This window comes from Lemur catta, chromosome 12 (genome assembly GCF_020740605.2).
Source record: "Lemur catta isolate mLemCat1 chromosome 12, mLemCat1.pri, whole genome shotgun sequence".
Taxonomy (NCBI): Eukaryota; Metazoa; Chordata; class Mammalia; order Primates; family Lemuridae; genus Lemur; species Lemur catta.
The window spans coordinates 52,839,466-52,863,787 of NC_059139.1; positions in this window are offsets into that span (position 1 = coordinate 52,839,466).

The window sequence follows — 24,322 nt, forward strand, 5'->3', positions numbered from 1 at the left end:
TTGCACTCACAACACTCCTGCAGGACATTTCTGCAGACATCTCTCGGGATCTTTCGGAATGAAGGGCACGGGGGTCATAAAATGTATTTTGAGACTTCAACTGCAACATAAAGAAATCCATGGGATTTGAGGGCAGGGATGGACCATCTTTTCTGCCTTTAATAGGTTTGTTCTGATACCTCGATTAAGACCATTTGCTCTAAACTGAACCGATTCCTTTCCCTAAGCCAGGTCTCGGTGTTTAGTTCAAGTTGCTGCTACCTACTTTGGGTGTTTGTGGTTTCCAGTTGCTTCCCCGCTGAGATGCTCCTGGCGCTCCCCCAGCGCTGGGGGACTCTGATTAACCCTTTACATTCCATACTGTCACCCGGACACGTTCGATCCTGCTCAGATCCTGGAGAGGACAAGGTGGGCCTTGCTGAGTTGAGACTCCAGGCATTCAATGAAGTGGTGCCACTTGGGGGCCACAGGTTTTCGTGGAGGAGCTGGAACTTTAGACACTGATAATGAACTTTGTATTTACTTTGGAAAGCCACATACTGCATTAAAACAAGGGAGAAGGGAGAGAGGGCTGCAGTATTCCCCATGCAATGTCAAGTCAGTTGGGGCAGCTGAGAGGGTTCAATATCTATCCACTTGTGGGAGCAGCAAGATTCTTCTCTATGCTTCAAAAAAGTCGGCATAAATATCTCTGAAAAGAATATTACCTGCTATCCCACTATGATATTGTGGGAGTGGGGAGGCAGGTTTAATCCACTTAGGGAGCCAGGAACTCAATTTACTCTTCTTGTTGGTCAGCTGTTAGTGACCGTTTTTAGAGAAATTAGGTCTATTATAGTCACGTATCTTCAATAACAAGAAGCAGGACGCTTTCCCCTGCTTTCAACCTGCCCTCAGCAGGAAAACTGTACTAGCCCCAAAGGGCCATGTTACCTTAAACGCAAAACAAAAACAAATCTAAAGAAAATGTAACTGGACTGGAAAGTACTTTTGACAAACAAATGGAACTGATTTAAATACAGTTATAGAGTAGGCAGTTCTTACACAGACACACACAGAAAAAGATATGTGTTTTCTTGAAAGTTTAGCTATTTACTACGGTGAGTTTTGTCTTTGGCAATGCCTCAGAAATTTCCCTGAATTATCCAGACTTCTTTTCTTTGGGTAGTATTTAAATTTTCTTTATTTTCTTATAATCCACAAAGTAATAGTCAACATGTTGTGCCTCAGTGTGGACGTGAATGAAGAAGGACGTGTGGAGGATTCCATTTCCAACCCCATGTGCATGAATTATTTGCCCTGGTTGTTAATCTGTCATAGCGTAAAAAGCCTGATTTACAAAGTCTGGAGGACTTTTTGCAGAGCAAGATATTGTATGGTTCCTATGGTTGACTTATTTACAAATAAAACTATCTTGCATTTCTGTCCGAAATTTCCTACTTGCACAAGGATAATTTTCAGAGTTTTCAGCTTCTAGTTCCGGAATGGGAGTGGTGAGCATGAGGAAACAATTTCTTTTTACGGTGATGTGAGCTCTATGCTCATCTGGATTTAGTTACTTCATAAGGTAAATATCACTAAATGTGCATTGGGATCTTTGGGGATCTAAGGCGCTGGAGTGAAAATAGTCTACTGTGAAATGCTGAAGAATGTCAAACAACTGAATTCGTTTGCAGAACTAATTGGGTCAACCATAGTAGTATTCTTTAAAGTGGAGATTAATTTGAAAAAATTTTAATGTATTTTCAGTTTAATTTTGGTTACATTTAGGTTATTTTAGTCAGTATGATTTTTAGAATTTTACCCCCGAAATTCAATTAAAACAAAGCCTTCTGAAAAATATATTCTATCAAATGAATAATGTCCACTAGTGAAAACATAGGTTTTGAATTTCATGCTAAATACATTTTTAAATAATGAAGTTCTTGTAATTATTTTTATTTAAAGGCAAAATATCTGCATAGATAATAGCCAAAGCTAACCAAACTGCTCTAAAAATTAATGAATATTAATGAAGTTCATGAATAGCACAGTATTACCCCTGCCTGCCTCAGGAAAACAAATGTATTGACTTCATTCTCCTAATATAACAACCCTTAGTTATTGATGGTTAAAATAATTTTATTGCTAAAAAGATTGTAGATAATGCAATTTCTGTGATTCATAAGACTCGGCCCTGTTTACTAGACTTAGATCTCTCCCCCCAAACTCTGTTTTATCTTTTTACATATCTGAATGCTATTTCTTTTCATTAATTTGCTATCTTGACACATACCTTTCTCATTTTTCTAAGTTCCCCTGCCCCCTCATTTTAGTAGTTCAAATGAGAGACTCAGGGTTTTCAGGCCTTCGTTTATATTTGGTATAGATAATAGCATCATTAGTCAGCGCTTTCATTCATCTAAATTTGTCTAAGCATATTGGAAGCTGCCCATGAAATTTTCCAATGAAAGTGACAAATGGATGTCAATCAAGTGGCCCCACCCATTTCAACCTTGTTTTGTATGATGTGTGAATGTTTGTGTATATTTCTCCCATAAAGCTAGGCTAGGCTATTTTTTGATCTGGACATCTGCCTGCTAAGGCAAGTTTCCCAGGCAGATCACTGGTTGGCATTAGACTAAATTTGCAAAATTTAACACCAAATAAATGACAAAAGAAAAGAAATAGTATATGAAATGAAACAATGGCAGAATCCATTCCCTTAAGATAAATAATTTTTGATGCTCTAAATTTCAAGATTCTACAGTTTTACTTCAAATGAATTTGTAATGAGAAAGGTAAAATCATTTCAAGTAAGCCAGCAAATTTGGGTCAAAATGAAAGCAGTTCTGAGAGAAACAGAGAGAGAGAGAAAGAGATATTTCTGCTTCCCATGGGGCTGTTTGGGATTCTCTATTAAAAGAATACATATATATTTTTAATACCTATACACACTATACTCTCTGTGTGTGTATGTATTATGTTATACTCCGGTGTCCTATTCTTATTTTCCTTCTTTGTTTTTAATAACCAGTCTAATCTTTAGTGCTATTTGATAGGTGAATGTGCTAATAAGACTTGATGCGAGTTTTAATCTAAGATTACTTGGACTGCTCTTGAAATCTATTGCTGTTTTATAACTTGTAACATGTTTTTACATGTTTAGGAGGGCCGCTGCTACTGCTGTTGCTGCTACTGTAAAAAATTCTGTGTTGATATTATAATGAGTGTGTGTGTTTAGCCAAAAAGTGCCCTATGCTAAGATTAGACAGGAAAGATTCTAAAATCCTAAATGGGTTAGTAAACCCTTGATAATAATTGTAGTTTTATGGATAAAAAAATATTTTTAACATTTTAATACTGCCTAGAATAGTCGGGTTTTTTCCCTAAAGTTGTTATGGAATTTCTTTGTCCATAAGGAACATTAAAGAAAAGTTTGTAATTTGAAGTTATTTGATTTGGAAATGCTGTGGAGTGAAGCTAATCTTTACACCCAGGACCACAGATTGCAATTTCACTTACCATTATCCATGGCAGGATGTTTAATTTTACTCCTGTGACCCAAAGGTGAAATGTGGAGAGTATCTTCATCTCATTGCAAATGTGGGAATTCAATAAATAACGCTCTAAATTACCATTTACTCTATGACTTATAATGAGTAGACATGAAAAAGAAGTTATCAACTAAACTGTGGGTTTAAAAGTTCAGAATATCTTTTGATTATGTCTATAGTCAGAGTCATCGTCGCAATTACATTTTAGCATTCCATAGGTTTTTTGGTCCACAAGTGCTCTTCTTTCCAAATGTGCTGTATATAAAGGTACAAATGAGATTTTTCTAATGGCCTATTCTGCAAGCTCAACTTGCTTTCTAAAAATCAGACTGGGCATCTCTTTCTGTTTACGTAGGAAAACAAAGAATCCTGAATTAGAAAAAAAAAATCTGGCTCTCTTGCTTATGATTTTGGAAACAAAGCAATATTTTTTAAATATACATATTTATGTTGTAGGGCTAACTGCCTTTTTTAGGGGGAAAAGGAAGCCTTGGTTTTGTTAATAAACAATACTAACCCAGCTCAGAAAGTAGATGTGGAAAGGTTCAAGCTGTTCTGGCTTAAATTTTCAGATATGTAACAAGTGTGATGACCACCCACCTAATGGTTAAATAGTATGTGTATTTTCTTACCATGTTCTGAACGCATTTGACTTTGGAGATTTACTATGGCTCAGGAGCCTGGTCTGGGAATTCTGGGCTAGCAGGGGCCTCGAGCCTTGTCACTCCTTCCTCCGAGTTGGTGGTTCCTTCCTCTTGCCACACACTTGACTCCTCTCCCTCCTGGCCATCCCCTGTAGTTTGCCCCATTGGGCTCCTCTAGCGGCCTAGTAGGCAGCTGTCGAATGGCTGGATGACACCCTAGGAGCACAGATTGAGCAGGTTCAGCCTCACTTGCAAGCTCTTTAAGGCTAAAATTAGCCAGGTTTATTCTCCCCCTCCAAAAAGCTATTTTTAGCCAAAGGATCTTAAGGATGGAGAAGCTCTAGAAGAGGCTTGCTTGTAAGCTGAGGCTGCATTCAGGTTGTGGTTCCTGCAGAATCCACAGCCCAGGGCCCAAAAGCCCTTTAAAATGTTTTATGATCACTGGAGGGCTCAGAAAGAATCCCTAAATGCCTTTAAAAGTCCCAGAACCCTCCCCATTTAGTCAGTGCTTGCAACCACACTGGGCCCATTCCCATAACAAGGGCATGAAGAAGCTTCTGGGTAAGCTTGGAAAAATGACAAGGATGGATGTTTCCCATCCCACTATTTCAAGGAGAAGATTGGAGGACAGGCAGCTGAAGGGACAGATACCCTGTCCAGACACTTGACGACTCCTGGGCAGTGGGCCAAGCAGTGGGCCAAGCGCTGGGCACAGCTCCAGAGGCCGGGCCCGTGCCCAGGGCACTCAGTGATTTAAAGCTGGCAAAAGAGAACACTCCTGCCGGCAGGAAACTGAGTTGAACAGATTGGGAAAGCGCAAAAACAGGCTGCCCAGGAGGCTGTCTCCCTGGACTCGAGTTCTGAGTTGTCAGCAGCAACCTGGGGTGGAGCAGATTCTGGGTTTCCTCCTGCCTGGGGGGCTGGTGGAGGTGGGACTGCGTCCAGGGCGTGTGCAGGGCACGAGGTCCCAGCACAGGGAGGCACAGAGGAGAGGCCTGGCTTATAACCCGCCAGGGAGAAAGCTTGGCGTGGCAAATGTCATCAATTTAGGACTTGATTTATCTGGGCCCTGGAGTGCCCCTGAGCATGGGTGCTGGGACAGGCACAGGGTTTTCCCTGTGAGTCCTGCTACTTTCTAATTTCTGTAAAATGTTAGCACTTCCTTGCCCCAGGTTTTCCATCAAGAAGTTTCTTTGAGAGCAAAAGGAGGAGCAAGATTTCCTCAGCCTCTTATTTTATTTCTCCTTTTTAGTGCTTACCCTAATTTCATAAGAAAGAGAAAAATGGAAGGCTGTGAGAATCCCCCTCCTGTTGCTTTAGCTTACTCATGCTTTTGATGTGTTAAACCACTGCAGCCATTTCTCAACGGTTCAAAGTTGGAAAGTCAGTCCTCTACTCCTAGAGGAAGGCAAACTAGTTCTAAGTTTCAGAGAATTCTGGACCTGGGGGAACGCAAGCATGCGGTTAGAGCCAAGAGAACAAGAAAGAGAATGAAGCTTTGGATTTGCAGAAATCCAAATGGGCTTCCGGTTAATAGTAGGGGATTTGAGCTGATGGCTCATATAATTAACAGGGAGAAAAAAAAAAACCAACATCTTTTTTCCTTCTCTCTCTAAGTAAGACATGACAATAAAACTCAGTAGTCATCTCAGACCTCCTGAACCAGCACCTTGGGTGGGGAGGGGAGGAGGGTGTTCATGAATCTGCAGTTTCAGTACATTTCATAAGTGACTTTTATATATGCTGAATTTTAAGAGCTACAGCCACACAGTTTAAGAATAATTCTATCCTTCCATTATCCCAAATCATGAAGAGAAATAAAGACTTCATCTAAAGTCATTTCTCTATTGTTTTTGGAAGCATTGTAATCATTGTACAGGACATTTTCCTTCCTAGTTGCCTTCATATAGGGTGGATTTTATTTTGGTGACATTTGGCAGCAGAAGGTTACTAAGAGGTTTAATCTGACCATTAGTAATTATAACAGCAAAAAAATTATGCTACTCAATTTTCTGAGTGTTTAGATATATTAGCCCCATTTTACAGATGGGGAAATCTGGGCATAGAGAGGTCAGGCAACTTTCTCAAAGTCAAGGTGAGTGGCAGAGCCAGGTTTCTATCTCAGGCAGGTGGCATTATATCTTTGCTTCTAATCACTCTGCTGTGGGCAAGTTACTTAATCTATGTAAGTTTAGTTTCCTTGTGGCTAACAACACCCATCTCAAGAAGATGTGAGGCTTAGAATGTTTACATGGGTGAAACTCCTGACATGTGACAGTCACTCAGTGAATGGCTGCTGTTATTATTGCCAGGTGATGCAGGAAACCAAGTGATGGCTAATCCACATAGAAACCAGGAATTGACTGGACTTTCTCAATCAGCTTCATGGTTACATTTTCCAAGCCTGCCCACCTAGTTCATCCCCAGTTTGTATTTAGAAAGTCATTTTGTGGTCTCTACCCAGTGCTCTGACTTGGGACCACAATGGTTGGGAGGTGAATAAACCACAAGGCTAGAAACCTTTTGCTGGGTTTATCTAGTGCCAATTTGGATGCAACTTGAAAATCACTTCTAAACATGCAAGACAACGGGCTGAATTTTTCTTGACTAAGGTATATAACATCTAAGGAAAATTTCTTAAAAGAGTAAGTAGCTATAATGCCACATAGTGTCTCCTGAGCCTTGAAGTCAGTTTTAAGAAATTGATTTGGTTACATCATTGATTTATAAAGGCCATAAAGTCTGTCTACCTACCCTGCCTAGCTCATCTCCCCAGACAGACATTCCAGTGCTTTCCAACATGCCTTCCCACACATTGTTCCCTATGCTTGGAATATTCCTTCTGTCTCTTTCTGGAATGTTCCAATTCATTCTTTCTGGAATGTTCCAATTCATCTCAAATGTTACCTTCTGTGTGAAGTCCCCTCATCCCAATTGTCCAGGGAGATTTACTCTCCTTACACAGTCACACCGGGTTATAACACAGTGACAAAGTATTACACTGAAATGATTTGTCTTGCGAGCTCTTCCAGGGCAAGGTCCTTGATTTACTCATCTTTCTGTATGTCAGGAAGCAGCCCAGTCTATGGCACATTTTAAGTGCTATATAAATGCTTATTAAAAGAATAAAAAGTTTTAAGCGACATAGGTTTTTTATTATTATTAAAGGGCATTTGATTATACAAAGTCATCTTGTTTGGGGTGGGCTAACCTAGGAGTTCTTGGTCATTCACTGTGACGGAAGAAATGAATAGCCCTGATGCACATTCATACTTTCTGCTCTCATCTGTTGTAGCAGAAGTCGCGCTTAAGAACATGATCTGGGATAGATAAAAGAAAACAAACACCAGCAGGAACCGTAGCTGCAACTGCATTGCTAGAGGTAGAAACCCAGAGCAGAGGGCCTTGGTTTAGCATCCTTCCTAAGTTTGGAGTGAAAGATGGACTTGGAGCAGTTTAAGACCAATAATATCTGTTACTCAATTTTCAGTTGTCTCCTGTTCTGAACGATGCCATATTTCCACCTCCTTTATTCCCCAACTTTATATAAAAATTCTTTTCTTCATGGCAATGGGATAATGGTACATAGAGAATTAAGGGAGAAAGTAAAGTAAAGAGAAGTAAGGTCTTGCTTTCATTTCTCTTTGGCTAGGACCAGCACCTTTTCAAGGAAACTCGTGTCTCACAGTTCCAGGTGCTGACGGGTGGTGGAATGAGTGAAGATTCTGGGCCCTGCAAGCTCTTGCCACCACCTTTCTTTCTAGCATCATCGAGCACAACACGGTCTCTGTGTCTCCCTGTTCCAACCACACGTGTCTTATTTTGATGTGCTGCTTCTTACAGACACTTTGCATAAGGAGCTCTTCCATTTCCTTTTCGTGAGGTCATTCCTTCTCATCCTCAGCTCAATCGTCATTAATACGGGGAAACTTCCCTGGCCTCCCCAACTGGGTATTCTCCTTCTGATAGCTTCTCCATAATGGCAAGCATCACTGTTAACAGTTTTACATTTATTTGTAAGATTATCTCGTTGATCTCTGCTTCCCCTGTGGTTGTAAACTCGATGAGGACAAAGATCTTACCTATTTTTGCACCGCTATATCCCACTTTCTAGCATAGTGCCTGATGCAAAGTGGGTCTCAAAAAATATTTATTCAGTAAAGTCAGTCATAGAAGCAGGCTTCAGTGTGGACTGAATCAGAAGCAGATATGAGAAAAACTATTTTTCCCAAATACACTAGGGGTGGGAGACGGCTGAAATGGAAGGCAGCAGACACTTGTGTTGCATATTCATTCACCAAAGACCTCCTGTTTTCCAGGTTCTGAACTAAGTCTTAAGGATACCTGATGAATGAGACACTGAGCCTTGCCCTCATGCTATCTTTAAAGCTTCTCTTAACTAGGTATAAGCTTATGATAATGATATCGATGTAGTAACAATGTAAGAGTGATACTGTGTGTAGTAGATTGAGCATCTACTATATATATATAGTATAATATAGTATCTTATATTCATCAGTTCATTTGATTTTCACACAACAACCTGTGAGATAGACATTTTATCATCTCTAGGTTATAGTTAAATAAATAGGAGCCTCAGATAATTTCTTGGTCAAGATTACACATCTAGAGCTGGAACTCAATGAAACTCTGGTCTGGATGACTTTGAAGTTGTATTTTTGGATATTAGAGATAGGAACAAAAGTTGGGCAGAAATGAGTCTAAATCCTCCCAAATTCCTAAACCCTAATATCCTATTCTCTGACAATAGCCTCCTGTCCTTCTAGGTCTTTCTCTCACCCCAATCCGAATCAACCTCACGGAGATCCTCAGAGCCTCAACTTCTTCCTTTCCCTATCCACTGACCTCCTTCTAGCCCTGCTGCTGTCCTTAGCTTTCACCAGGCTCGATCCTTTCTTAGCCCTCTACCTTCACTGCATCCATCAGTGAAATCTCATCACCATGATTAGCTTTCTCTGCTCCACACAATTTTATCTTCACATCACCCTCATGGAGTTGTGATGAGGATTAAATGAGTTGGCACATACACTCTCTAAGACCAATGCCTGGTATTGTTAACTAGTATGCATAATATTATTGTTTTTATTTATCCCTGAGTAGCTAAGCACAGTTGGATGGAATCTCGACTGTGCTAACGTAGTCAGCCTCAGCCAGATCCTTAATGTTTCTGCCTTTCAATCTTGTTTCTTGGCAAAGTTAAGCTCCCGGATATTTTTTGAGGACTATTCCAAATCTTCTTTACTCTTCACAAGTCTTCTACTGAGCTCCCAATACCCTTGCCATCAGCAAATGACCTTGGTATTGTTGCTTGCTCTGCATCCATTCTCCTTTCATTCTGGTAATAAAACAACCCATGCATCATTCTCATCCCTGTGGTTTGGGTGGATGACCATGTACTCTTGGCCATAGTGATTGGTTCAGGGATTTGACCAAATGTGAGCCAATCAAAAGCTTTTCTAGGACCTTTAAAGTACAACTCCAAAAGAGACTGTTTTCTTGAGATCATTGCTGCTAAGTAGTGTAAAAGAATGAAGATATGGGCACTTGCGTAGAGCCTGCCTGGAAGTGAAATAAAATTGACAATGGACAACAGAGCCAAGAAAAGGACAGATTTTTGATGCTATCACTTGAGTATCTGGCTCTACACCCAATGATAATATACCCCTTTGAAGTTATGTCAATTAATACATTTCCCTATTTTGGGGTTTTATTTTGTTGTTTTCTTTTTTTGCTTAACATATTTGAATTTTGTTTCCATCACTTGCAACTGGCAAAGTCTTGACCAATATACCTTGCCTTGTAGTCATTGATAAAATGAAAGGTATTACCATCGTTTTCCTTGATGCCTGCTCCATCAATACATTTCTCCCGATCGTATCATTTCTTCTTCGCTCAGAGAATGAGTGCCACCCCCTTTTCAAGGCTTACCCCTCTCACTCTCATTGGTACCTTCCAGACTTTTCTCCCTTTATGTCCCTCTCACTCTTCTATCTTCAAGTGTTCTCTTTCTACATATTCTTTACTGTTAGCCTAAAATGTGGTCATTTTCCTTTTTATCCACACTACTCAGTGTTAGTTTGCATCATTCTCTTCACTTCCTTACCTCCCATTCCATTCTTTGTTTACTACTTTCACAGTCATATTGGCAAGTCCAATGACTCCTTTAGACTGACACTAACTGGAGCTTTCTTTTACATGGGACAATGTCTGTCACTTTACTTCTCAAAGCCCTCTATCTTATTCCTAGATTTCAAGACACTGCTCTCTCCCAGCCCAACTAAGACCTTCCTAGCCACTCCTCTATCTGCTTTGTAGGTTTCTGTTCTGTCTGCTGCTCTTATCATGCTGCATATTCTCTTTGGGTGATCTAATTCCTCCAAGGTTTTAATTTTTACTATATGCTGATGACACTCATATCTATATGTACCCAACCCAGTGTTCCACCTGGAACATCACGTATTTGTTGTATATTTATTTACACCTTGATGTCTCAAGGGCACCTCAAATTCAACTCAATGCAAACATAACTTATCTTCTTCCCAAATTTGCTTTCCTTGCTGTGTTCTCTGTCTCAGTTTGTAGTACCACAATGTAAGCCATGCAAGCTAAATTCATGAGTATCATTTTTGTCTTCAGAGTTTTACCTCCCAACAGATTTTTGACCCCCCGGAACATTCAGTGAGTTGCTTTCCTTCCTTGTAGCCGACACTAAGGGCCACCTACCCTGCAAATATTCTCTCTGCCTTCTTCCTTGCTAACAAAACCCCAGTTTTGCTCAGGTATACGCATGATTTATAAAGTTATGTGTTTGAAGAAAAGCTGCCATTAGTCTCAGTATTAGCTCCAAAGGATAAGTCTTGATTTGCCTACTCTAAGTCAATCATGATAATTCTTGTCAAAGAATAACTTAGAAATAGTTATTTGTACAGAAATATTTGACTCATATATGAGGAAAATGGTCGTTAGATTGTTGACAATGAACAAATGCAAAACAATAGGAATTATAAGATACAGTGGGGGAGGGAGAAAAAAGACCCATAGACATTCTGAGAATAATAAATTTTGTTTTATATTTTGGATAAACTGATTAGCTGGCAGCTGCTTTTAGTTTATTCTGCTGCCACATTTTGCAGTCTTTTATCTTCTCCACCTTCCACTGACTCAGGTATCATGTTCTCTAGGAAAACTTCCTAGTTAACCCTCAAGTCTTGCTACACATCAGATGTATTAGAAACCCCTCCTTTAGGATGTGCGTGCACACACACACACACACACACACAGTGCCTGCTAGATGCTAGATTACTCTCTTTCTAGTTGGTGGGGTAGGGGGAAGGCCTACAGTTTAGGGAGGCAAAAATGTGCTACAGCTAAATGTAGATGTAGTTGGATATGGTGAGATTTTTTTTAAAAGGCAAGAAAAGGCCACGTTCATTGTCTCTGATTAGTTGTGACTAAGGGACCTTGGTTTTCTGCAATTCTGAAGGTTGGATTATCTCATATACATCATTTCTGAAATGTGTAGTTACTAAAGTTGAACTTCTAAATAACTGGAGAGAGAATCTCCTAGGAAACACTCACAACTGGATTTGTCATTTATTTAGCATTTTATTCAAGTATTATAAAGTGCTTCATAATAGCTTTGTTAATTAATACTTGCCCAGGGCAAGTAATAATTCACCGGACAAGATATAAAGGTTCCCATTTTATTTATTTCCTGCTATTCATTTTGTATAGAAGACAACAACCCACAAACTTTCCATTTTTTCCTCTTTTTATTTTGAAAAATTTCAAGTACAATGAAAACTCATCATACCTTTCACCTGGAATCACCAATTATTAACATTTTTGCCATACATGTTCTCTCTCCCTTCTTCCCCCCACCTCCTTCCACATGGACATACCCCCCACACTTTATTTTTGGCTGAATAGTCTTAAAATAAGTTGCAGACATCATCACCTCACACCTTCATCCTTCAGGATGTATCTCCTAAGAATAAGGGCTTCTCCTACACAGCCACAATATCCTCATACTCAAGAAATTTAGCTGTGATATATTAAAATTATCTAATATACAGTCTATATTCAAATTTCCCTAATTGCCCCAATTCTGATCTTTTAGCTGGTTTTCTCACCCAGATCTTACTGAGAATTGTGTATTGCATTTAGCCGTTATGTTTCTTTAGTCTCCTTTTGTTTAAAACAGTCCCTCCACTTTTGAAAAAAAAAGAAAACTTTCATGACATTTTTAAAGAGTACAGACCTGTCATTTTCTTAGCGTCCCACAATACATAGCTGAGTGTTGCTTTATGGTTAGATTCAGGTTAAGCATTTTTGGCAAGAATACCACATAAGAGATACTGTTTTTTTCTCAATGCATAGCATGAGAAGGCTGTTCTATTATTGGTGATACTAAGTTTGATCCCTTTTCTTTCTTTTTTTTTTTTGTATACTTATCAACTGAATTATTTATTATGGGAATCTCGTAGAGATGAGATCAGTATTTTCATTCATTGATCACTTAGTAAAGTGAAATGGAGAATAAGGTAATTATATATCTTTAAAAACTTCTAAAATAAAATGATAAGCTTTCAATTATCTGGATATTTTCTTTAAAACATTGCTAGCATCTTAGGAAAAAGAATTATCTGCACAGTTGCCTCAAATCTGCAATTCTCTTTGTTCACACAGATCTGGCCAGCTAATGGCATCTATTATCTCCAATTCACAGATCAGCACAAAAGTTAAATGGCTTAAAGGCAACACAATGTAATGGAAAGAAGCAATTAATCCAGAGTCCAGAATCATCAAACTTGTCTCATGACCTCAGGCAAATCACATGCTCTTCCTGGGCCTCAGTTATCTCTTCTGTGTAATGGAGAGACTGGACTTCAGGGTCTTTAAAATTCTACCATTTTGAAGGTTCATTCATATCTGTAGTCAAGTGCTATATACCTTGAATCATTTTGATTCCTAATTATAAGTGCTTGTGCCTTGTGCAAGATCAAATTAACTTAATATTTTTTTCCTGGAGGAAATAGTCACGCTTTAGAAATAAGTAGGAGCTATAGTAATTGCCCTATCAGCTTCCCACCTGAAGTGGGAACCCCATCTGATTGGTGGCCTCTAGTCTGTGCTGGAACACTTTAGGTGACGTGGTAGCACACACCCGAAGCAAAGTGTTCAAGTGCGGGCTCTCTGAAGTTCTGCCTCGGCCACCTTAGGTCTTCCCTGATGATCCATGAAGTTCCCAGGCTCACCTCCTCTTGACTCCATAAATCCCTTCCTTCATTCTCCTTCAACAACACTCCTGTGTGTCTATCTCTGGAACTCGTAGCTCAGGTCTTCTCTGCTTCTGAGATCCGGACTTTTGGCCTCTCCTTAGACCATCGTTCCACCCTTCTCATTGTTCTTGACTCACACTAGGATGTAAAATCCCTGGACACCTCCCTTTCTCCCTATCTACTCCACCAATTCCTTCTGACTATATTTTTCTTTCGCCCAGCCTGGGCAATCACTTCAGCATTGCCCTTACAATTTCCTCAACACCCACAGCAGTTCTAATTATACCAGGTATACTTGAACACTTATTTATATGCCAAATACTGCATAACATAGTTGCATAATATAGAACAGCTGTGCAGGGAAACAAAAAAATAACTTGTGAAGAATTCTGTAAGGTGATTGTACACTTTTAAGAATAAAAATATATATTTCACTATGTTGTAATCTGGCCAAGCACATACCACTGACCAAATCATAGAACTATTTATTCATATAGAATAATAATAGCAACTTTTCCAAGTGAAAATGAGATACCTGCCAATTTGCTAATGTGAAATTGAAAATATTACATACATAAAGGTCTTAAAATATTGAGGTCTGCAGACACATGAGGTAACAAATATTCCCTCTGATGTGTAGTGATGTGCTATGATTTAAGTTGAAGATAGAATACAATGATTATAGATGTGACCCTGAGGGTTTGGATGGTTTTTATTGTATTTTTCAAAAATAAATAAGTGCATTATATATCAAATCAGCATACTTTTAATGCTAATGTAAATCATGGGCATCTTTCTTCATATTTTACTCCCAGTAAATTTCTTTGCAAGGTCTTAATGTGAGCAGTTATATTTAGAAATCAGAATAAAATATTAGTTCTGGAAGGACTCTTAGAGATCATTTAGCTTATAAGTGAGGGAATTGAGGCCCAAAGGGGAAACATCATTTTTCCAAAGTTGCCTAACTCTGGTGGTAGAGCCAGATCTAGAGCCTGGTTTCAGGGTCAAGGTACTTTCCCAGTGATGTTCAAATTGTCTTTCCAGGAGCCTTCGAGGTCTTTGGAGGTGTCTTTTGGCCACCTTAGTGAAGAGAGTTGATTGTTTCTCACTTTCACTAGAACCACACTACTTTCAAGTGTTCATTGTGGTTCCATTTAAAGATTTGAATTAGAGAAAGGGATCTTCGTGTTAAAATGTATATATTTAAAAAATTGGTAACCACACCTAATCCATCCAAATAGTGTTGGAAGATTTTTCCCAATAGCAATTACTCAATATTAGTATGAAGTTCTAAATTATTTGCATGTCATATATTTTTGTTTAAATTGGTTCTTCAAGTAAATATGTTATAAATGGTTTCCACAGATAAAGATTCAGATGAGAAAATTGGATAAAATCTTCTCTTTTGCTATTGTTTTGTCAGCATCAACATTCTTCTCCTTGACTTTGCCAGTGTGCTACTTAGTTGTTTCAAAATTATGAGAAATAAAGTATAGTAGAGGCGATGAGATAAAATAAAAAACCAAGAAAGTTTAGGCTTCTATAAACTTACCCAGCATTGACTTGGTGGGAGGATGATGTATTGTTGTGTATAAATGGCTAGAAGCATATCAGATTCATGCTATTATGTAGCAGGAACATTTATTTTCACAGCTCTATTCCTTAAGAATTTCTTCCCCAGGAATACAAATGCTGATGGCTATCAGATTAATAACAGCACACATTTTTCTAAGTTTTTTGGATATTACTATTAATAGTAAGATTCCTCTTTCTAACATGATGATGACTGTAGCTATCCATGCCTCTTTGGGTCATGGAATGGCCTATATTTTAGTTCCTATGAGCTTTCTGAGTCTCTAGTTAGCTGATGTTTGCAAAGTTAATTCAGACTATTTAGTGCCTAAATTTTATCACTGGTCATTTATCGCCCCTTAATTCTAAAAAGGATTTGATAAACAAATAAGTTTGAAGAGACCGTTAAAACTGAAATCCAGGCATGAACCTTCTTTGAAGTAGTTGCTTTCCCCATTGGAACAAACCTGATTTGCGCCATGATAATTCACAAACCATTTGGATTTCAGCTATGAGTTTCTTTCTTTTATTAGAGAAATTAAGTTCAATGAAAATGGGAGCACATTTCAAAAACACCAAGAGCGTGGATTTTACTTAAAAAAAACTTTCACAGAAATTTAAGATGATCTGAGCTATAATTTCATTCTTTTGACACTTAAATAATAGGTGTATAGCTTTCCTCAATCTAGTTGTTTTCCTTCAGTACCTGTCGTGATGTGAGTGCAATATTAAAAACCAAAGGTGTTCACTAAACTGGCAATAACGTTTCTAAACTAATCCAGCATGAGCAGAAAAGTGATTAGAAAGGAGACAGTTCCCAATGGAAGATGGATAAGCTATTTCTAGAAACTACCATTACTACTGAAAAAACTAATTGCTTTCCTCTTCTTTTTGGATATTTCCTTCAGTTCAAGAAGGAAGACGTGTGAAGAAACTTTACCTTGCTGCTACTAATAGTGTTTCTTCCTTGAAACTGCAGAGCCTTGGGTCTCCAAAGCAGCTTTTTGAAACAATAGGCCGTATGTGCTTAGGAGAGAAAAGATGGGAGTGTTTCTGTGTCTATAAATAATTAGATCAGTAACTCATTTGTTCATTTAAAAGTATTTATAGAGTGCCTCCTTTGTGGCAGATACTGTGTTATTAAAAAAAAACAACTAAGATAGGGTCTCTGTCCTGGATGAGCCTACATGTTAATTCTAATATGACTCAGGTAACAATTGACAGTAAGAAACATTACTATGAAAGCCCTAGGAGCAGGAATATCTCTAAGCATTACTTGAGTGCCCTTTTAGGGCTTTGCAAAATTTGTTTTCAGCCAGTTCCACCATAGCTTATGTTGTTTTTGTTATTTAGGCTAGCAGTGTGTTATGGATATGGTAAATAAATGATATATTTTTAAGTTCTATAAAGTTCAATGTAACACACTAAAAATACATCATGATATCTGAAGATACCAGGGCTGAAGATTGAAAGCAAGAGCCCTACAGTTCTCTAAGTGACTGTCCTTCATGGCATGGTATGGTGGAAAGAACACAGGCTTTGATCTGCATCCAAGTTCTTCCAGTTGTTAATTGAATTAGCAAGAGCAATTCACTTAGTTTTCCTCAGTCTTGGTGTCCTTATCTGTAAAACACAGCTAAAAATAATATCTGCTTCCTGAGGTGGTTGTGACAATCAACCCAACTAACTTGTGCAAGCACTCTGTAAAATTTGAAGCCAGTAAAAAATTACTTTTATAGAGCAAATACACAACAACATCCATTCATCAACATGGAAACAATGTAGCCGTATTCATAGTACCAACCTTTCAGATGAACGCCTGTCCGAATCCCTGACTGCAAACGACTGCAGTGGTGCGAGCGTTTATGATTAATACTGCCACAGGGCTAGTTAACACTTGTAAGTAATAATTATTAGATTTCATGGAAAGAAAATTCTATTTCTTTTCATGAGGAGGTTACCAACTATTTAAAACGTGTATAGGAGATGGTGGCACAAGTCTGTAATCCGCTACTCTTGGGAGGCTGAGGTGAGAGGATCACTTGAGTCAAGTGAAATGGTTATTTTAATGTTTTAGCCAACAAGTTCTTATCTATCCAAGTATGACTTGTGTGATTAATTACAAAGTATACAGCTCTTGTCAACCCATCAACCTTTTCTCTTAAGCCATTTCAAAATCTGGTTTCTAATCTAGGCTGGGGTTTGATACTACAAACAGAAACGGTTAAGAACCAACTCCTACCTGCTGACTCAAATGAGGGCTGTTGTGATTTGCTCTCTGTTCATGTTATATCTCATTGATAGCTGGATTTCTATTATTCCCCATTCTGTTAAAGCTAGATCTAAGTTGTGACAAATTGCTTTTTTATAAATGCCATCTCTTCAGCCCCTGCTGGATCTGGCGGAGAGACACCATCTCATGATTCCACCGACTGTCCTCTAAGAAGGAACACTAGTTTCAGAAGGAACATTAGCTGAGGGACAGCCTAGGAATGTGTATTTCTTCAACTTTGGATTCCTAATAAGTTTTACAGTAACCAGTCCTAGGGTTTACCTCGTCCTCATAATTTTAATAAGTTACTACAGTATTTTTGTACACAGGTATCAGATGAAATGGGCCCATTGGCAAAAGAAATACACAAACAAAACATACGTCCAAAAGAATAAATTCATACAATTGCAACTTCTCCCCTGCCCTCCTCCCATTTAGCTTACACCGTCTCTCAGTCTGGTTTCAGATATTAGTAATGAAATAATACACGGGAAATGAATTGCCCCTCCTCTACCCTGTAAATCAGAAAAGTCATTTACAGGAGCTGAGCGACTGAAGGGAGAGGTACATGGCAAGGGAATTGAACCTTAATGGACCCTCAAGAGCTATAATCCTCCATCTCTCTGTTAGTCTTAGTCAGTCTCTCACTCCCTCCCTCTCTCGCTTCTCCTCCCACCTCATCTTTCTCAATGTCTCCCCACCTCCCACCTTCCTTCTCTTTGTCTCTTAATCTCTTTCTCTTTTTATCTTCAGTTTACAAATCTTTCAGGCCCTGGAGCCTGTTGCCTCACTAAGAAATGGTCTGTGTGTCTCAAACATTGAATGAAAATTCTCCAAAGTATTTAGTCACTCTTTGGGGTAAACTTTACTTTTTTAGGCAATGGGGCGCTTGTTCACGGGTCCTCCTTGGGGGCCTCTGTTCTTTTTTTTATCTGTGTAGGATTCTGAAAGACGGTAATTGCGTGGTTCAACTCTATGTTACCCATGAAAAAAGTAAGAGTCATGGAAAAATCAAGATTAGCAAATATTAATAAAAAGGTCATCAAAACATTACTTTGGAGTGTATTTTCTAGTTATATTTAAATACAGTCACTACAGCAAATCGGGAGTTTTTGAAACTTTGAGCAAGAAAATGGGTAGTTCTACCAAGTTCTAAAACAAGAGTATGAGGAGTTATCGTTCTTCTTTATCTACTTTACTACTTTCTAGTACCTATTCTCCTTCTTTCAACTTCAGACTAGGAATGAACTGTCACTTCTCAAGACACCAGCAGATCATCTAAACCATTTCAACCTTGGTCACCCCTCAAAATTCTGATTCTTGAGTCTCCCCTCAAAATCATGATGTTATTGGTCTGAAATAAGCCCTGGGCATTGAGATTTTTAAAAAATATCCCAGGTGACTCTAATACACAACCAAAATTGAGAACCATTGATCTAGTCTCAACAGTTTCTATTCTCTACCAACCTGAAACCATGAAATATATAACTTATTGGCCACTTTTCCAGGGGCAGAGAGCTAATCGTTCTGCCTTTAACACTTTCTTTTAGAGCTTCTGATGGACCATAATTAAAAAAGTCCTGTATTTACCAACTGTTATTAGTCAGGGTCCTCCAGAGTACCAACCAGAGAAACCAGAGAAACAGAACCAATAGAGGACATATATAAAATAAGAAATCAACTCATATAACTGAAGCTATGGAGGCTGTGAAGTCCCAAGATCTGTAGTCAGCAAGCCGGAAACCCAGGAGAGCTAATGGTGTAAGTCCTAGTCTGGAAGCCAGTAGGCTTGAGCCCCCAAAAGAGCCACATTTTCAGTTCAAGTCCCAAGTCAGGAAAAGGCTGATGTTCCAGCTCAGCAGTCAGACAGGCTGAGTTCCCTCTTATTCACAGGAGCATCAGCCTTTTTGTTCTATCCAGGCCTTCAAATGAATGGATGAGGGCCACCTCCGAAGTCTGATTCAAATGTGAATCTCATCTGAAAACACCCTCACAGACACACCCAAAATAAAGTTTGACCAAATATCTGGGTACCCCAGGGCTTAGTGAAGTTGACATATAAAACTAACCATCACATCAACATAGTACTTAAAAAGGAAAGTGACTGGCAGCTTTGATAGGGAATTAAAGGAAAGTTTAGCCAGAGATAATCCTTAGGTGTTTATAATCTGCATCAGATAACAGAGATGATTAAATAAATTTCAACATATTCTAGTTCCAATTATATCATACATATTCTGTTGAAAAATTCAACCAAGACACAGGCTGGGTGTGGTGGCTCACGCCTGTAATCCTAGCACTCTGGGAGGCCAAGGCGAGTGGATCATTTGAGCTCAGGAGTTTGAGACCAGCCTGAGCAAGAGCGAGACCCCCATCTCTACTAAAAATAGAAAGAAAATTAGCTGGACAACTAAAAAATATATAGAAAAAATTAGCCGGGCATGGTGTCACATGCCTGGAGTCCCAGCTACTCGGGAGACTGAGGCAGAAGGATCGTTTGAGCCCAGGAGTTTGAGGTTGCTGTGAGCTAGGCTGATGCCACGGCACTCTAGTCCAGGCAACACAGTGAGACTCTGTCTCAAAAAAAAAAAAAAAAAAATTCCACCAAGGCACAGGAGGGGAGCAAATTCCTCTTCCCAATGAGTTAAATGATCATCAACTATTGATGTCTTCAGATACCTTAGAAGAACCTGGAAGGGAAAAAATAGAGTAAATAGAGCTTAGATTGTAATTATAAGTCTTATGAAATTTCCTTTCACGGACTTGGATTATCAGTCTTTGAAAGATACATAGTATTAATAAATACTCAATAAATATTTTTGAATAAATAAGTAAAATTTAAAAGTGGAACTCAACCTGACTTCTTCAGATAACTTTTAATTTAAGGACATATAGAAAAAGACAAGAAGGGTGGAAAATGGCATAAGAGAACCTCAAGTGGTATGATAGGGACAAGATTTATTAATGTGTGAGTGTTCTCTCCTTCCTTTGCCAGCTTGGTTTCTGGATCTTTTGGACTGCAGAATTGGGACAATGCACAGGAAGAAAGAAGACTCAATAGACAGGAAGGAGTAAAGGAGAAGGACATAGCCAAGGAAGTTAGGTAGATCCACACAATAAAGAGAGTGGGAATGGGCAAGACATGTTGTGGGCTCTCACAGAGCAATGTTTTCAGATCTGGTGACTGGAGGTTTTAGAATAGCCATGGGATGTGAGAGAATTGGAGAGGAAAGGGAAGTAAATTTGGAGACGTGGTTCTATAAACTAAGAAATAATTCTCCTTTGGAAGATTAAGATTAAAAACATATTTTTAAAAATTCCTTCGGCATCAGAACTGTGCTTCTTTAAATATAACTCAGTTCAGAGGTGGGCCACATGGAGCTCCAGGATTTATTCAGGTTACATGTTTTAAGTCCTGAATGCTCTCTGTAGCGCTTTTCTCCCTGTAAATTTTGTGATCACTTAATGATTCCACATGATCCTAGTTTATTTCCCTTCTTAGAGAATGGATTATTCTTAGTGTTTGCTTTTAATTTAGAGATGGTGGTTAGGAAAAAAATTAGGCTCTCTTGAAAGGTAAATGAAGCATCTTTTCTCATTGGTAGTTCACTTAGTATGAATATGAAATGCAAATTAAGTAAGAGTCATTTATTCTTTTTTGTTTGTTTGTTTGTTTGTTTATTTGTTTGTTTGTTTTGAGACAGAGTCTCACTTTGTTGCCCGGGCTAGAGTGAGTGCCGTGGCATCAGCCTAGCTCACAGCAATCTCAAACTCCTGGGCTTAAGCAATCCTACTGCCTCAGCCTCCCGAGTAGCTGGGACTACAGGCATGCGCCACCATGCCCAGCTAATTTTTTTCTATATATATTTTTAGTTGGCCAGATAATTTCTTTCTATTTTTTTATTTTAGTAGAGACGGGGTCTCGCTCAGGCTGGTCTCGAACTCCTGACCTTGAGCGATCCACCCGCCTCGGCCTCCCAGAGGGCTAGGATTACAGGTGTGAGCCACCATGCCCTGCCTAGAATCATTTATTCTTATAAATGGAAGTCAAAAGTAGGAGGCTGAAATTTGGGTGTGCACTGGGGTTCTAGACCCTTTATATAAATGATCTTTGTTTTATTCTCATGGCAGTCATAGGGGATAGGTATTATTTCTCTTATTTTACCCAAGGTTACATAGCTACAAAGTGGTAGAACTGGGATTCACACATAAAATCTTCTCTTTCCACTATACACTACATAGTGGGAGCTTTATTATCTGGCCTGGTTTTTAAATTCCATATAAGAAGTCATTGGTGATTTATTAGACAATTACATTCTTAGGCATTCCCTACTTTCCTCTAGTAAGACTGCAACTGAATAGAAGGATATTTGTGAAAGCCATGTGAGACATACAGCTATTTTCACCTCTAAGAAAATATCACGTAAACAGCTATTTTGTAGCAAAGTATGTTCCAACTTTTTCACTCTGGTCCATTTTGGAAACAATGCCAGTTACTTGATATATTCAAAAAGATGGTATGAGTCATCCAGATTGTAAAGGAAGAGACTATCTCTATTAGCAGATGACACGGTCTTGTATATAGAAAATTCTAAGGAACATACACACACACACACACACACACACACACACACACACACACACACACACACACACATGATTATTAGAACTAATAAAAGAGTTCAGCAAAGTTGCAGGATACAAGATCGATATAAAAAAAAAGCAGTCATATTTCTATATACTAGAGATGAACAATCCAAAAACGAAATTAAGAAACAATCCATTTACAATAGCATCAAAGTAATGGAACAAAAGTATGGAAACAGTGTTGGTTCATAGGTTAGTGTCAGCCAGAAGAAAGTCTTTAGTGGTACCCAACAGATCTCAGTCCTTAATCCTTGGCCAAGTACTTTTGGTTAAAAATTTGAATGAAGACAGAGATGACTGGATGATTTTGATATAAGATATCAGATAAGCAAATGAAACAAGCTGGAAGAAATGAATGGAGTGAATACTTGGAGTGAAATTTAGATGCTTCATGAATGTTTAAGAAAGGAGAAAAGAATTTTACATTCATTTGAAATTAAAGTGAGAGTTTAAATTCACAGTGTAGATGTATGCAAATTAAACTTTATGCCAAAAGTCAACAGTCCTCTTCTTTGGGAAGTTATCTAAGAATCTTCAATGGACTGAAATGGTTTTTACTCTATGAAAAGTTATTATGCAAAAATTATGAGCTCGGTGCTGAGTTAGGCATTGGAATGGAAAGTGTCCTAGTCTCGGTCCCTGCCCTTGAGGTTATCATAGTAGTGACAGTCTATTGAGACGCAATATGGGGTCAGGGTCCCAGGAAGAAACAGATGGCACATTCTAAAAGGCAATTTGAAGAGAATTTTATGATAAAAACATCTACAAGTGAATGGGTAGGATTAAGAAAACTACTGAATATTATGATGCACCCAGAGATTAGCAACAAGAAGCTGTTACTGCCCAGCATGGTGAGACCTATAGGCATGGGGAGGGGCTGCCAGGGAGGAGCTGTGGCCTTTTGTAGAGGCATGCAGAGCTGCCAAACTAGGAAGCTGGGAAAATACATACCTTAACATCTTTTCCCCTACCTTCCAATCTCCTGACTTCCATTGAACAAATCCAACTGGAAGCTAGAGAAAAAGGGACTCTGGGCTGTACCATCTATAGACATAAGCCTCCTGGGGCACAGAGCAGGATGGAGAAGGGGAGAGAGTGGATTTATTTTATTTTTTTATTAAAAATTCTTTTTTTAGTATCAGGATCTCACTCTGTTGCCCAGGCTGGAGTCCAGTGGCAGGATCATAGCTCACTGAAGCCTCAAACTCCTGGGCTTAAGTGATCTTATTGCCTCAGCCTCCCAAGTAGTTAGAACTACAGGCATGGGCCATCATACCTGGCTAATTTTTTAATTTTTTGTAGAGACAGGGTCTTGCTATGTTGCCCAGGCTGGTCTTGAACTCCTGGCCTCAAATGATCCTCCTGCCTCAGAGTCCCAACATTCTGGGATTAAAATCATGAACCACCGCACCAGCTGAGAGTAGATTTAGAGGGCCAAATAGAGAATACTGCATAGAGCGGTAAAACAGATCATTACAATAAAAGATTAACAATGCTCCATTTGCGATGAGTCTTGGATGTTGAATGAGGGTTTGACAGGTTGAGATATTGATGCTTGAGGGAATAGCATATACAAACCAGGTCCTAAAAAGAAGTACCTCGCTTGGGAAAATGTAGGAAGTTCCATGTACATAGAGAGTTGAGGATGAAGAGTGAGGGTTATGAAAGAAGCTGTAAAACAAGAATGGAAACACATGTTTGGTGGGCTGGTCCCTTTGTGAAGGACTGTACAAGTTAGGCTACAGGTTTGACTGTTGTGAGAGAGATCTAAAATATTAATAACAGTGGCTTATATATAAAAAAATTATTTCTCTCTTATGTTTTAGACTTAGCTAATGGGCATCTCTGCTCTGAGAAGTTATCAGAAGCCCCGGTTCCTTTTGGCTTGTTCCTTTGCCGTCATCTACATGGTTCAGAACACTCACCACTGCGTCCACATTCTAGTCGGCAAACTGGCATACTCTTTCCTTTTACGAAAACAACGTAGACATTGCACCTGTCACTTCTGCTCCCATCTTACTGGCCAGAACTTAGTCACAAGGCCACACCTTGCTGCAAGGGAGGCAGGAAAATGTAGCCTTTAATCTGAGCAGCTATGTGCCCTGATAAAACTTGGGGCTTCTATTATTATGAGGAAGAAGAGGAGGTATTGAAGGAAATTGGTATTCTCTGTAAACATCTTCTTGCCTTTCCAAGGTGAGGTCACGAAGAGGATGGGTAGAGCAGGAGGCAGGGAACGGTACAAGAGGAGATTGCTGTGTGCAAGGTGTGGGGGCAGGAGTCTGCTTGAGGGAATCAAGTGGTGCTAGATGACACCCCCAGATAAAGGACGTGCAGGGGCCCTGGGCT